The sequence below is a fragment of the Notamacropus eugenii genome, chromosome X (assembly GCF_028372415.1).
Source record: "Notamacropus eugenii isolate mMacEug1 chromosome X, mMacEug1.pri_v2, whole genome shotgun sequence".
In the NCBI taxonomy this organism is placed as follows: Eukaryota; Metazoa; Chordata; class Mammalia; order Diprotodontia; family Macropodidae; genus Notamacropus; species Notamacropus eugenii.
In genome coordinates this window covers 22314099-22327442 of record NC_092879.1, presented here as the reverse complement: position 1 = coordinate 22327442, position 13344 = coordinate 22314099, and the positions used below count along the sequence as shown (strand labels likewise).

The window sequence follows — 13344 nt, the reverse complement described above, 5'->3', positions numbered from 1 at the left end:
TAGAAAATCCAAGAAAAAAATCCCAGTGAGTCATCTTTTCCAGAAAAAAGAGACAAGCATAGAAGTCTGGGGATACTGAGGTGCCAGGAACTGTGGTGCCAAAGGGGAACCTACAGTTCTGAAATTCTGAACAAGCGGAGTTTTCTAGTTGGCTGATAATGGCTGAGTCCAGCAGAAATTTACTAGAACTTCAGCCAGGGCAAGTTTACAGGTGTGTTGTTTAAACCCAAACCCAAGTCAGACCAGGAAGATTTTGCTTTGAGTCAGACTACTTTTTGAGAGTAATTAAAACTTGCAAGTCCCCAGTCTTAGCTGTCCTTGAGATCCTGGAATAAATCAACACTCACTAATCAAAGAGAACAGTAGCAGGACCTTGGAGGACACAAACAGCCCAGACATTTCCAGAAGAAGTACCCAGAGCTTACCTCTGACATAAAGTTCAAAGTCAGAAAGCAGGCAGAAAGATTGAGGAAACAAACAAACAAAATTATCCCACAATAAAAAGATCTGAGGGTGATGGGAATTCTCAAGGCAAACCCAGAAGAAAGGGGAGAAAGAAGAAGAGGGAATAAGAGGGAGAGTATATTAAGGGAGGGATTAATCCTAAACCAAATAAATTCCAATTAAGAATGTATAAAAGTATTTTATGTGTGGTGGCAAAGAACTGGAAACTGTTGGGGTGTCCAACTATTGAGGAATGGCTGAACAAGTTACAGTATATGAATATGATAGAATAATATTATGATCTAAGATGTGATGAAGATGATTGAACAATCAGGGAAACCTGATTCTCAGGAAAACCCGAGAAGACTTGTATGAACAGATACAAATTGAAGTGAGCAGAAAGAGGAGGACAATTTATGCAGTAATAACAGCATTGTACAGACAAACCACTTTGAAAGACTTAGGAACTCTAATCTGCCTAATGACCAATGACAGTTTTCAGAGGACTAATGATGAAACATGCTGTCTACCTGCTGATAGAGAGTTGATGGACTCAGGGTGACAGCTGAGACATTACATTTTTTGGATATGGTCAATGTGGGTATTATAAATCAAATATGTTGACTATTTGGGTTTATAACTTGAGTTTTATTTTCTCTATTTCTCCATGGTGGTGGTAGGTGAGAGAGAAGATAGATTTTTGCCAGATGAAAAAAGCAAAATCAATACTGTTTTTCTTCTTACAAAATGAACCTCATGAAGGGTAAGTGATTTATTTGCCCAAGTGGAGGAATCATGATTTGAACCCTGTTCCCCTTTCCACTGAGCCACTGATGGATCTAGTTCAGTTATGGATTGACAAGAGATGGAGTGACAGAAAAAAGAGTCCTGAACGATGTGTCAGGTTTCTGGGTTCTAGCCCCTGACTCTGCCACTGGTTGAATCTAGGTAAGTCTCTTTCCTTCCCTGGGTCACATTTTCTTCATCTGGAAAGTTAGAGGGTTGATTAAAATGACAATTTAGATTCTTTCACATTCTAATGTTTTGTGACTTTACATGTCCTTCCTCAGAAGTCCATCCCCAATCCCAATGCAGAGAAGATGGTATAGTAGAAAAAATTTAAGGCCTGGGCACTCTCATATTACTAGCTCTGTGACCTTGGACAATTCAATGAAACCTCTGAGCTTCAAGTCCTTCTGTCAAATCAGCATAATCATATCTATACTACCTAATCTCACAGGGTTGTGATGAAGACCCAAGAAACAGGATTATTTTTATTAGTATAGCTGATTAATCTTAGCAAGCTGCTTCACCTACTGCTAACTTCATCGTTCTCCTCTTGCCTCTCTAAGAATGAGGTGTCTAAATGGCCACCTTTTGGATGATAATTAAAAGGCATGCTGAGACTCTTGCTTCTTCCTTCCAGCCTCAATGTGTCCCTGAAGGTGTCCGCCATTCTTGGAATTCGATGCAGTATTTCTGATCTCTGTCCTTCCCTTTCTTCCTCTTCTGGGAAATCATTCCTGATCCTCCTCCAGCTTTTCCCCTCAACTTTTTCCAGAGTTCTTTGTAGCTTAGATTTGGAATTGGAAGGGACCATGATGTCACCTGGTACATTCCTTCCTCTCATTTTACAGATGAGGAAACTAAAGCCCAGACTGCCCAAGGTCATGCAGCTAGGTGGTGACAGAGGGGCTTGAAATGAGATTATTTGATTCCCAGCTCAGTGCTTCTCCTGTTCTTAGGAATGGGGAACCTGTGGCCTCGAGGTCATCTGTAGCCTCTAGGTCCTCAAGTGCGGCCCTTTGACTGAGTCCAAGTTTGACAGAACAAATCCTTTTATTAAGGGGATTTGTTCTATGAAGTTAGATTCAGTCAAAGGGTTGCACTTGAGGACCTAGAGGGTCACATGTGGCCTAGAGGCCTCAGGTTCCCCACCCTATACCTAACTTTCCATTTGAGGAGGGTTTTTTTTTTAAAGTTTTACTAATGATTCCTCCCAGTACTCACATTAAGTGGTCTCTTCTTATTGAAGCCTATTTTACAGATGAGAAACCAAAACTCTGCCAGGAAGACACCATGCAATCTATCAATCAATACTCCCTCACATGAGAGAAGCCCATCATATAGCCAACAGTCAGATCCTTAGTCAATCCACAAGGAATTATTAAGTGCCTACTATGTGCGGGGCACAACACTCAAATTTCCAAGTATCTATGATAGGAAGAGAACTCATCGCATCTAGAAAGCAAAAGAACTAGGAAGAATTAATGAATCATCAAGATTTTCTATGCTTCCAAACTCAAGTGTTCTTGCATTCAAGGTTTTGGAAGGTTCAGAAGGATTACAGGAGCCAATCCTGGGCCTGCCACAGATGACATCCCCTCACACCTCTATCTGCACAGTGCCTTGAAAAAAGCAGGTGCTTAAAAAGAATTGACATGTATATAGCCCACTAAGGTTTGCAAAGTGTTATAATGTTATCTTCTTTGATTATCACATTCTCTGCAGGGAGGCTGGGGCTATTTTCAGGTGTTGCAGTGAACTTTCCTGTGGTTCCATGATGCTCTAGGCTGGCTGATCTCTCCACCAACTTCCATGTCTCTCCGCCCTCCACTCCTCAACCCAAACAAAATGAAATCCAACTATATCCTATGCTCCTTCCTGACTCCATGCTTTTGCACGGGGAAAACAGACTGGCTTTGGAAGTATCAGTAGGATTGGGCTAGATGAAGGGGAGGGCATTCAGATGGTGAACAGTTTGAGCCAAGGTGCCCAGGAAGAAATGAGCCTGGCATGGGCACACGTGTATTACCACATAGAAGGTTGCAATATCGACCCTCCCCATCCCCCTTTTTGAATGGCAAAAGAGATGAGAAAATATAGGAAGTATTGGCAGGGAAGGGATACACAAGTAAATCATCCAGGCATACTGATGATTCTGGATGCTTGAAAATTTTAGATTTGCAGATTTTCAATCTTCTATTGTGCTCTTCTTAATTAGGGCAACCTTGGATTAAAAGAAAGGAGGTGTTTTTTTTTCCTTTCAGGGAAATGGTGGGAGGGTAGGTGGAGAAGGAAATTAGTTGTAATAAAAAGGGAACAGAAAAGCTAGAATCAGACCTCGTGACTCAACCTCAGGAGTTTTTCAGATCTTGAAACTCACATCATGGAGGTCACACACCTGCCAGGGTTTTTCAAGGCAACAGCTGGATGGACAAATGCTACTGACTAGCCTGACTATGAAAAACAACTTTCACCTGGCTTGGCTCTTAGATGGCTGCCCTTTGGGGGAAGGGCAAGGGGAAGGTTCCAGAAATCAGAATTACCTGGCAGGGGTTAACTGGGATGTATTCCATTTTTAGTTCATGCCTTTAGGAAGTGACATGGGTTTGGAATTGCCCAGATGTTCCATGGTGTGGCACCTCTACTAAAATACTTCTATTCTCTTTGTAGTAAGATCAGATTTACAATTCCGGCAATCCATGCATCATGCCCACGGCTAGCTTTTCATTCTGTAAAATCATTTGGTGGGTTCAATATTTCTCTGGTTTTCCCCCACTGAGTCCAGTGTTTCTTCAAGGTTCTTTGATCTCTGAGCTCAAAGGACATTTTTTAAAAAGTCCAAATACCTGACATTTACTCACTGGCTGCCTCGATTTCTGGGGCTGGGTGTTCCAGTCTTTCTTTTTTGGCCGCCACTAGCTGCACACCAAGCCGGTGTGGGGATCCTATATCGGCTCCCTGCATGGAACCATTGCATGGAACTGCTAACAGGAGACTGCTATGTGAATGGAAACCATGGTAACGGGAAGTGGGGGAGGATATTCCCATCACCCCTTAGAAAAAGCAGCCTATTTCTGGGACTCAGGCCCAGTTATTCATTGGTTCTATGTTTTGCTGTGAATCCTGATTCTCCAGAAAGTGAGTCGATAATGCTGTGCAGAAGATGCGGGGGGGGGGGGGGGGGTTGGGGGGTAAGGATGGATGTGTTTGGTGGTGGTGGCAAGGACTGAATCAATTGGTTTCTTCCTTCCTAATGAGCCTCCCCACCCTAGTCACCTCCTTTCTCTGGACAAGGCACCTAAGGCCTGATCCTAATCATATTTTTGACTCACCTGGCCTTTCAAAAGAAAACCTCAGTCTCTACAGTTCCTGTTTAGTTTTACAGCAGAGTGAACACCTACCTGTGGGGAACCCAGGCCTCTTAACAATGAATGCCATTCTGGTTTGCACCCAAACACCCCAGGATTATTTCAGTCTTTGTCTCCTCCTCTTCCTTACAGGTCTGCTCAAGCCTGACTCTGACTGACCGGCCAGAACCAGCTGAGACCAACTCAGGCCCTCCTACTGCATTGGCCTGATTCTGAGGACTCCTAACATGGAATCACATGTGTATCTCTTCATCTCTGCAAATGATGACTTTGAAATCGTTCCAATTTCTTTTAAAATTTCCAAAGTGCTTTCCTCAAAGCCACGCTATGGAAGCCTTACTCTGAATAAATGAAACACCAATAGTGTTCCCGGGGAACAGATAATGAAAGACACTTCCATCCTCTCAACGGAGGGGGGTAGGGTGGGAATTCGAAGGGCAGAACATTGCATACATTGTCAGGCAGCTGTGATTTGCTTAGCTGTTTCTTTGTTCAATTGACAGGAAGGAGTTACATCCAGAAAGGATCTTAATGTTAAAACAAAAGGTGTTCATTGATTGGGGAATATCTAACCAAATTAAGATAAGTGATGGCAATCATGGGATATTACACTTCTTATGAAATAATGATTGATGAACACGGAGAAGCACGGGAAGACTGATATAAACTGATGGAGAGAGAAGTAAGCAAAGCCAGGAAAGCAATATACATGATGCCAATGTAAATGGAAGCAGAGAAAAGAGACACAGAGCGCTGATTATAAAGATTGGAGTTGAACAAATGCACTGCCCTCCTTGGGACACTGTGGACATGGGATAGTCAGACTTGGTAGATTGAGGTAGGTGAGTATGGGTTGGGTTTTTAAATTTTTTTCCCTTCTCTTTTAGTTTTCCCCCCAAAAGGTATGGCTATCTGGTTGGGGGAGAGGGATATGCTTAGAAATGAAAATGATATAAAAATACCCTTTAAAAAGACATTAGTACAGCTTAATTAAAAAACAAACAAACCACAAAACTGTGAGGTAGGGAGTATAAGTGCACACAGGCTCTGGATAGTGAAGACCCATGAATTGTCCCAACCTGTGCTTCCTAAGGGGCCTCTTTCAGGGGCTGAGGTGCCAGATTCCATCCTGCCCCCTCCTACATTCCCCTCCTTCCCGTTTTCTGACAATATGACAAAGGGGAGACCTTTGGGACTAATCCCAGTGCAGGACACTTGAGCCCTCTCTCAGAAGTACTCGGCTCCATAGGAGAATTTCCATCAAGGTTGTGCTGTTGGGGAGAATTGCCGTCACACACTGGGGTATCAAGTGTTGATGACCAAAACCACATCAGCGTAAGAAACAACCCAGAAATTGGCAATGAGCAGGCTTTGGACGCATTCCTTTTTTTTTTCCTTTGGACAACTGCACCACCTAGTGACTGTCTTTCCCTATGTATTTTAGCGGGCACTTGGTGCTGAAGATAGAACCGATCATCTCCAACTCATTAAACTCTAAGATCCTGAGCCTTCAGGCATCTTATAGGTCATTTAGCCCAATCTCCCTCATTTCTCAGTTAAGGACCCTGAGACTCAGATTGAGGCAGTGACTTGTCCAAGCTGACACACCCACAAAGTAGCAGAGCTGGACTCAACTCAACAAACACCCAGGACGTGAAAGACACTTTAGGGGCCGAGGAAGTAAAGACTAAAACAAAACACCTCCGCCTTCAAGGAGTTTATATTTTACTTGGGGAATACAAGTGGTATATAAGTAAGTTAATCCAAAGCAAATCCTCCTAACTCCAGACCTAACTCCAGATCCAGGGCTCCATCTGCTTGCTTGGAGACATTTGAGAAGCAGGCTAGGAGACTACCTGATGCTGCACAACAGGAGATCTGTGGCAGGCTAAGTAAATGGACTCCGGCATTCGTCCAGCCCTGCTGTGTGCCCACCAATGGGCAGAGAGTCCCCTTGCTCCCTGGGTGGTCTTGCTCTGCCCCAGTTTCTTCTTCTGAAAAAAGGAGAGGTTGAAGTAGATACTATCTTTCAGTTCCGAGAGTCTGGAACCCTATTATATAGAGGGGAAGGTCAGATTTGAACTGTGGAGTCCAAGCCAACGTATAGCACATCGCTTGGGTGCATAGCACATGCTCGGTAAATATGTTTTCAGGGGATCACTCCCGGCTTTGGCAGGCAACAATTCAATTCAGTGAGCTTTGCAATGTTTGTACATTCCTTGTGTTGTCCAGTAATTAGTTCTTTACAAGACAGCCCCTCTTGCAGTAGTGACGACGGAGTGACTGGATATTGTGGGACTTATTTGTGCCGGTTTTCCTTTTCTTTGTGAGCCTTGTGGTCTGAGGCCAGAATTTTAAAAAGTCTTCTCTCCCCACCACACTCCATCTGCCAACCCCAAACTCTGTCCCCTCTCTTTACCTCTCTCTTTGCTTCTTTCCCTGCGTTAAAAGAGTTTATTTATTTATTATTCCCTGGAAAGTAGTTAATAATAAGTTTTAAGATGGACAGAATGTTTCCCTTATAAAAGCCCTGTAAGGTAGGTAAGTTAGGACCAGAACTATTAGCCCCTTTTTCTAATTGTTAAAACTGAGGCACAGAAGCATAGATCTAGAGGTGAAAGGGACCCCAGAGGTCATCTAGCCCAATCTCTTCATTATAAGAAAACTGGGGCAAACGGGTTAAGTGACTTCACCAAAGTCACACAGCCAGTAAGTGACTGAGGTAGAATTTAAACTCAGGTCTTCCTGACTCCAGGTTCCTACCTATTATGTCACCTTCCAGGTTCCTATTTTCTAGGAAACTTATGCCACACTGTCTCTCCCATGCAATGACTACAACCAGCTGGTGGCTCACTGGATAGAGCATGGGGCCTGGAGTGAGGAAGACTCAAATTCAGCCACAAACACTTCCTAGCTGTGTGACCCTGGGCAAGTTACTTAACCTGTATTTGCCTGACAAAATGGATTGACTGGAGAAGGAAATGGCAAACCGCTTTGGCAAGCCCCAAATGGGGCCACAAATGTTTGAATGCAACTGAATAGTAACAATGTAAATGGAAAGAACAAAAACAAGATGCTGCCTAACTTTTAATAAATAAACTTGTCCTGCAAGAAGAGATGGGAAAATGCACAATCAATTCATCAAGCCACAGGTGTTTATGAAGCACCTCCTATCTGCAGGGTCCTACTGTCTGCAGGGTACTCCCTCTCTTCTTCTCCTTCTTCTTTCTTCTTCTCCTCCTCCTCCTCCTTTTTCTTCTTCTTCCCCTTCCCTCCTCCTTCTTCTCCTTCTTTCTTTCTTCTTCCCCTTCTTCTTCTCCTCCTTCCTCTCTTTCTCCTCCTCTTCCTCTTCCTCCCCCTTCTTCTCCTTTTTTATAGCACTTTATTTTTTCTAATTTTTTAATTAACAGCAGTTATTTTCTCTCCCTTTCCCCCTATTTAAAAGAAAAAAGGAAAAACAAACTTGTTTTAAGCAAAACATAGAGTTCAACAAAATAATTTCTTAGAATGTCCATGTCCCAAACACCTTGGAAGAACTTCAATATTCAACATCTACATTTTATTGACATTCTTTTTTACATACTACATTCCCCACTATATCCCTTCTCTTTACCCTCTTCCAGAGATCCATCTCTAATAACAGAAAATGAAAGATGCAGAAGAAAAGCTTCAGGGAGAGGGGGCATAGGATACCATGGCAGAGTAAAAGGAATTCAGGTGCTGGAGTATTTATATGGACAATCCTTGATTCCTTCTGGCTAGTTGACTCCCCCTCCCCCCAAGTAAAAGCCAGAGAGCAAAACTCTTCCTTCTTATGGGGAGGAAGACCCTGTCCTTCTTTTTGCCTTTTTTTGAGGTCTTGTGATGAGAAAAGAAGTCTCCACTTAACTGTGTAGTGACAGCTACTGGAGCCAGCTCCTTGGAAAGCCAAACAGCTTTCATTCTGAAATCTCCCTCCCTTCTTTGCAGAAGCGGGGAATTATGAGTGCAGAACACGGCATACACTGTTAGACTTGAATGATGTGTAGATTAGTTTTACTGAACTGCCTTCCCTCCACTCTTTGAAACATCATGGCCTTGTCTACATTTTCATCCTTCTCAACCTGTGGCCTCTGACATTGTTAATGAACATCTTCTCCTGGATAATCTTTCTTGTCTAGGTCCCATCTGAGAGCCTCTTCTTAGTCTTTGCTGGATCTCATTCCAGGTTGTGCCTGTAACAGGGCTCTGGATTGGGCCACTTTCTCTTCTCTCTCTCTCTCTCTCTCTCTCTCTCTCTCTCTTTCTCTCTCTCTCTCTCTCTCCTTTTTCACTTGGTGATCTCATCAGTGCCCTTGGATTCAACGATCACCTCTATGCTGGTGATTCTCAGATCGATTTGTTCATCTCTAACCTCTGTCCCGACCTCCATTCTTGCATCTCCAACTGTCCATTGGACATTGTAAACTAGGTATTTGAGAACTGTCTTAAATTTTACTGAACTCATTAGCTCTTACCCTAACCCTTCCACTTACTAACTTCTCTATTACTACTGATTATTCCCACCCCCCTCCCATTCTCCCAGTCTCCCAATGGTGTTTAACAACCTTTGTAACCTGACTGCTTTCTTCTTTTCCAGTCCTAGACCTTATGGCCTTCCACTTACTCTGCAATCCAGTAATGTTGGCCTCATTAGCTGTTTCATTAACAAGACACTCCACCTCCCTATTCCTGACATTTTCACTATTTCTCCCTAGTGTCTGGATTTCTCTCCCTCTCCAACTCCATCTCCTTCAAATTTCAGCTAAAATCTTGAGTTCTGTAAGAAGCCTTTCCAATCTCCCTTTAAGATTATCTGGAATTTATTCTGGATTTATTTTGTTTGTACAATGCTGTTTGCATGGTGTCTCCCTCATTAGACTGTGAGCTCCTTGAGGGCAGGGACTGACCAGTTTTTGCCTTTCTTGTATTCCCCAGGGCTGACCCAAGGGTGGGAAACCAGCAGCCTAGGGACCACAAGTGGCCCTCTAGGTCCTCAATGGCGGCCCTTTGACTGAATCTAAATTTCATTCACAGAACAAATCCCCTTAATAAAAGGATTTGTTCTGTCAAATTTGGACTGGGTCAAAAGGCCACACCTGAGGACCTAGAAGGCCACATGTGGTCTCAAGGCTGCAGATGCCCCACCCCTTCTCCACAGTACCCAAAGCATAACAGGCACTTAGTAAATGCTTGTGATCTGACTTACAAGGGATGTCTTGCTAGGTAGGGACAGGGGAAGGATATATTCACCAAATGAAGGTGATGTAAAAAACGACAGATTGAGAATTAAAATTAAAACAAAACTATGAGGTGTTGGATTATATGATCTTCGAGGTCCCTTCCAACTCTGGGCTAGGGTTTCAGTGTTTCTTCTGCAGCCATCTGCCCCAGCACCTCCAACTCCCACCTGATCTGCCATGTGCCAGAAGGCACCTGAGCAGGAGGCCAATGTGCAGAAGCTCAGAGAAAGCAGCTATGTAGATCTCATTGGAAAGCTAGCTAGCATGTTAGCAAATTGGTTGGTGAGACCTGGCAAGAGCTGCCATTCTCTAACCTCTTTGTGAGCCTCACTTTGCCCAGCTTCGAAATGGGCATGCAGAGGCATGATGTGATCCTGAGTAATTCAGAGTATGCCTTGCAGCATCTGAGCTTTGGTGAGGCTTCCCTCCCCTAGATCAAGAGGATGATTAAAGCTCAGTCCATCTGTGTCTCTGATAGGGGTTTTTAAGTTGGGGCAACATGGGAAAGCCACCTTGAAAATGGCAGTTCTTTATTACTAAGCAATTGATGGAGGCCCAGCCAGGTCTCTTAGTCTGGAGAGATCCAAAGTAGTATAAGACAATGACTACATTGAGGAGCTTGCAGGGTGAGCATGAGCCCATGGACTAGGCATTGTACTGGTCATTGGGAGTACAAAATAGCTGTTTTTGCTTTTCTTTATTACATCTGAGTGTCTAACTTAGCCCAGTGCCTGGCCCATAGAAGGAATTTCATACAATTTGTTGGTTTATTGGTGGCACTTGTGTTCTGTTGGGGAGAAACAGTTAATCATAGCCAAGGTAAAGACAAAGTAATTTGGGGAAGGGACAGGAAGCTAGAGAAATCAGGAAAGGCTATATGTACCAAGTGGAGCTTGAGTTGAGCTTTGAGGAAAGTTAAAGATTCTAAGAGGAAAGAGTTGTGTTCCAGACATGGGACACAGTCTATGCAAAGGTATGAAGGTGGTACATGGAATGTCATATGTGAAGAGCTTCAAGAAGTCCAGTTTGGTTGGACTATAGAGTGAAGATGAGATGAAACATAAACAGAAAACTGTTCCATGAGGCAGCATGATTTCAAAGGAGAGAAAGAAAGCAGTAGTTTGGGAAGGCAGCAGTCAGGCACTGAATGCCATGAGCAGAGGTTCAGAAGTAGGAATAAGAGTGTGTTATATACAAGATTCATTCATTTGGCATACAGTGCCTTGTACATAAGCACTTAATAAAAATGCCTTCAGTTTAATTGGCCAGCTGGCTGACTCCAGCCTGCTGAGAAAAGCCTCGATTCCCTTGCAGGCCAGTTAGCAATGGAGGAAAATCTCTGGTTCGATGTGGCTGTGCTAACTCTCTCCAGGGATGGTATGTGTCTGCTCTTGATCATCAATGCTGACAAACTCATTCCCTCCTAAAGCAGCACCCTAGAGCATGTTAAATAATGATGTCTCAGTATGGGAAGGCCATTCCTTCGTAGCTGTGGCATGCTTCTATTGTAGTCTTTGATAACTTCTCTGTATAGAGGAGTGTGAGGGTGGGGAGCCTTCCTCTTTCTAGCTTGGTCTCAAAATAGAAGGGCTACAACTTCTTCAACACCATTAGAATTGAATTCATATGCATTTCCTGGAGCCATTGGAAAGTTTCTAGGGAAACAAAATGTAGTAATTACTATCTCTTTATGTGCTGTGATGCGATATCAATGAAGTGTCCATACTATCAGTTTTTTAGTTAATTAACGTTTATTAAACACCAAGCACTGTGTTATGTGCTAGGGATACAATGAAGGGCCAAAACATGACCTTTACCCTCAATGAGCTTAATTGAGGTTCCCAAACTTATTTGACCTACCACCCCCCTTTCAAAGAAAATACTCAGCATCACCCTGGAAATCTACTTTCTTTAACCTTTTAATGTTTTAAAAAACACATATTATTTCGGTAAATATAATATTATTTTAAAATGCTGGATCTTAAATTTAATAATTTATTGTAAATTTGTGCTTTTTCTTGTATTGAAATTTGATGATACAATATTGCATCATGTAATTGTATAGTATCATATTGTAAATAAGTCATTACATGCACATATTCCTGCCCATGTATGCTGGACTTCCCTACAATGCACAACATACTAGCCTGTCAACACTTGCTTGTTAAGACCTGTCAGCTGACTGATGGGTTATAACTTGCATTTTGTGTGTTTATTTGGAAAGTAATGTAATCGTTACAACTCTAACTCTGTTATACAACAGATGAAACATGTATAAATGGTTTTTCAAATTTTTTTGTCTTTCCTTGTGCTTTTATCTCCCCCTTATTTTAATTCAATGCCCCCCGATTGCACTGGAAGCTACTACCACCTCCTTGGATCATTCCAGCACCCCTCTCTCCCCCCACAGAGAGATATTGCCCACTTTGGGAAGCTTGGTCTAATGGGTAAAAACTGAAGAAAACTGCTTGCCTTCTGCAGGTCTGGAATAGGGATCAGTGCATAGGAGGCAACCAGGTGACTCAGTGGATAGAAAGAGTACTGGGGTACTGGGCCTGGAGTCAGGAAGATGAGTTCAAATGTGGCCTCAGACACCTCCTAGCTATGTGACCCTTGGCAAGTCACTTAATCTGTTTGCCTTAATCTACTGGAGAAGGAAATGGCAAACCACTTCAGTATTTTGCCAGGAAAACCACATGTACATTATTGGTGTGCTACGGTCTACAGGGTCACAAAGAGTTGGACATGACTGAACAACAACAATGAATGCATGAACATATTTCCTTCCAGTATCACCAGGGAGGAAAGAGTTTCATAGAAGTAAAATTTCCAGACTACTGAAGCTTAACACATTAAAACTTTAAAGCATTGTTAAACATTCTGTTTGGAAATCTTTCCAAAATGGATTTCATGTGTTGGCATTTTTAAAATGTAAAATACTATGTGGATATTGGCCACTCTAAGAGGGAGCTAGATAGAACTTTGGGTTTAAAGTCAGGAGGACCTGAATTCAAATTTGTGAACTCTCAGACACTAGTTGTGTGACCCTGGGCAAGTCACAACCTGTCTGCCTCAGTTTCCTGAACTGTAAAATGGGGATATACTCTCAGGGTTGTTGTGAGGATCAAATGAGATCATATTTATAAAGCATTTAGTATAATGCTTGGCACATAGTAGGCAGTATATAAATACTTGATGTCCCTCCACTCCAACATCTTACAGATGAGGCAACTGGAGCCCAGAAGAGATTAAGTGTGACCTTGAACAAGTCTCTGGATCTCATCTGTAAAATTCCAGGTTGGGGGTGGATTGGGCTTGGGGAGGATCCAGTTCTACATTAAGGATTCTATGAAGCACCTGCCCAAGAACACCCCAGTAGTGAGTAGCATAGTGGGCATTTGAACCTAGGTCTCTGACTCTAGATGGCACTGCAGTGGATAGAGCTCCAGGCCTGGAGTCAGGAAGACTCATTTTCCAGAGTTCAA

At 42.9% G+C, this 13344-nt stretch overlaps 1 long non-coding RNA gene across 2 annotated transcripts; it reads left to right on the top strand.

The window, feature by feature from the left end:
• The first annotated feature begins 1213 nt into the window (after positions 1 to 1213).
• Positions 1214 to 12153, top strand: LOC140516052 (uncharacterized). Of its 2 annotated transcripts, none has more exons than XR_011971250.1 (2): positions 1214 to 1392; positions 4731 to 12153. It is a non-coding gene; the product is annotated as an uncharacterized lncRNA (long non-coding RNA). The 2 variants fall into 2 exon arrangements; XR_011971251.1 differs by lacking the exon at positions 1214 to 1392 and adding an exon at positions 1405 to 2866.
• The last annotated feature ends 1191 nt before the right edge of the window (positions 12154 to 13344 follow it).